The sequence below is a fragment of the Scylla paramamosain genome, chromosome 5 (assembly GCF_035594125.1).
Source record: "Scylla paramamosain isolate STU-SP2022 chromosome 5, ASM3559412v1, whole genome shotgun sequence".
NCBI lineage: Eukaryota > Metazoa > Arthropoda > Malacostraca > Decapoda > Portunidae > Scylla > Scylla paramamosain.
The window spans coordinates 36,447,556-36,450,055 of record NC_087155.1 but is presented as its reverse complement, the minus strand read 5'-3'; the positions used below and the strand labels follow the sequence as shown (position 1 = coordinate 36,450,055).

Below are 2,500 nucleotides of genomic sequence, written 5' to 3'. Positions count from 1 at the left end.
AGCGCATTCCTTTCATTCCTTTTCATTCATTCATCACGCATTCACCAGAACACCACTTATTCGCTTCCCGCCTCCCCCTCCCCCACCTCTCTCTCCCTCCCTCCCTCCCCACTCTCCCTCTCTCCCCCCTTACCGTCCGGCGCGTGAGTTTAGCCAGCCGCTGAAATGTGATTGCTGAAAAGCGACATTTTGTTGAGGCTGAATGAAAATGTCTGAAACTCTCTCTCTCTCTCTCTCTCTCTCTCTCTCTCTCTCTCTCTCTCTCTCTCTCTCTCTCTCTCTCTCTCTCTCTGGGATGGAAAGCTGAACAAAGCAGAGCAGAGCGGAACAGATAGATAGATAGGTAGAGAGAGAGAGAGAGAGAGAGAGAGAGAGAGAGAGAGAGAGAGAGAGAGAGAGAGAGAGAGAGAGAGAGAGAGAGAGAGAGAGAGAGAGAGAGAGAGAGAGAGAGAGAGCAACAAGATGAATTATATAAAATGTTTTACACACACACACACACACACACACACACACACACACACACACACACACACACACACACACACACACACACGTTTCCGTTGATAGCTTTAAATAGAGAGAGAGAGAGAGAGAGAGAGAGAGAGAGAGAGAGAGAGAGAGAGAGAGAGAGAGAGAGAATACGTATGGTGATGCTTGTTTTCATATAATACTTTTCCTCCTCCTCCTCCTCCTCCTCCTCCTCCTCCTCCTCCTCCTCCTCCTCCTGCTGCCGTCACACATAGCATCACAGTTCACGGGTTTCCCAGATCCAGAAATAACATCTTTTCGTCTCGCCTACTGTAAACACCTCTACAACACCACTCCATTATCTCTCTCTCTCTCTCTCTCTCTCTCTCTCTCTCTCTCTCTCTCTCTCTCTCTCTCTCTCTCTCTCTCTCTCTCTCACACGTTAATTACAGTACACATTATACTCCTCCTCTTTTTTCAGCATTTCTTTCTCTCTCTTTTATTTCCACCGTATCACATCACCATCATCACCACCACCAACACCACCACCATTCATCACTTTATTCCTCTTCGTCTTCCTCCTCCTCCTCCTCCTCCTCCTCCTCCTCCTCCTCCTCCTCCTCCTCCTCCTCCTCCTCCTCCTCCTCCTCCTCTTCCAAGCAGACTTCTCCCATTACAAAAGATTAAGAAAATTAAGTTATAACAGAAAAAAAGTTGAGAGAGAGAGAGAGAGAGAGAGAGAGAGAGAGAGAGAGAGAGAGAGAGAGAGAGAGAAAGTTTTCATCTCCTCTTAATTAACTGGGGTGTTTGAGCTAGATCGGAAGATGCTCCTTTGATTTTTATCTCCACTACACCTTCCTTCCGTCCTTCCTTCCTTCCTTCCTTCCTTCCTTCCTTCCTTCCTTCCTTCCTTCCTTCCTTCCTTCCTTCCTTCTCATCTTTATCTTTACCTGCTCTTTCCCTAATTTTTATAATCAAATTGTCTTTCTTTTTTCCTTCTATCTTTGTGTTCCTTCCTTCCTTCCTTCCTTCCTTCCTTCCTTCCTTCCTTCCTTCCTTCCTTCATTCTGATCTTCTTACCTGCTCCTTTCCTAATTCCATGGAGAGAAAATGTATGGGAAGATCTTAGTAGTAGTAGTAGTAGTAGTAGTAGTAGTAGTAGTAGTAGTAGTAGCAGCAGTAGTAGTAGTAGTAGTAGTAGTAAGAACAGCTGTAGTACTAATAACGGGAGAATAGTAGTAGTAGTAGTAGTAGTAGTAGTAGTAGTAGCACCAATATCAGAAGTCCGTAATAACAACAACAGCAACAATAAAACAGACACTCAAACAAACAAACAAACAAACAAACAAACAACCCACCATTCACTCGTATCATTTCAACCCGATACGCTTCGTCTTCAATTTTTCGAAGCATCATTCCACACAACACTCACTCTCGCTCTCTCTCTCTCTCTCACTTGCAGGCGCTGAGTTGACGTGAGTGGGCAGAGGAAGAAGAAGTAGAAGAAGAGGAAGAGGAAGAAGAGGAAGAGGAGGAGAGGGAAGGAAGATCTGAGCTGCGGATAAGGTAAAGATTCAAAGGTTATTATGTGTGTGTGTGTGTGTGTGTGTGTGTGTGTGTGTCTTTAGGGAATGAGAAAGGTCAGAAGTTTAGGTTAGCTCGCCCTTAAGAGAGAGAGAGAGAGAGAGAGAGAGAGAACAAAGCCAATGTCAATCTCTCTCTCTCTCTCTCTCTCTCTCTCTCTCTCTCTCTCTCTCTCTCTCTCTGGAGTTGAAGCATTAAAGTAAAAAAAAATAGAGAGAGAGAGGAATTATCGGCAGGACTTTAGTGTGTGGGAAGTGAGTGTGACTTAAGTTTAATAATCCAAGCTTAAAACTTTGCCTCACTCCAGTCAATAACACTTAGCGGGACTCCAACTAACTTATATTACTACCGAGTGAATTACGTGGGTGCTCTCTCTCTCTCTCTCTCTCTCTCTCTCTCTCTCTCTCTCTCTCTCTCTCTCTCTCTCTCTCTCTCTCTCTCTTTGTAA

The 2,500-nt window shown here is 44.7% G+C and overlaps 1 protein-coding gene across 9 annotated transcripts in view; it reads left to right on the top strand.

Moving 5' to 3' along the window:
- Positions 1-2,500, top strand: part of LOC135100911 (conserved oligomeric Golgi complex subunit 6-like) — a 71,508-nt gene that overhangs the window by 34,301 nt on the left and 34,707 nt on the right. For 8 of the 9 annotated variants that reach the window (XM_064004477.1, XM_064004478.1, XM_064004476.1 and 5 more), the window contains one exon: positions 1,931-2,034. The exons of the other annotated variant lie outside the window; for it this stretch is intronic. The gene's annotated coding sequence lies outside the window, so the exon portion shown is untranslated. The remainder of the gene's footprint in view (positions 1-1,930; positions 2,035-2,500) is intronic. 9 annotated transcript variants of the gene reach the window in all.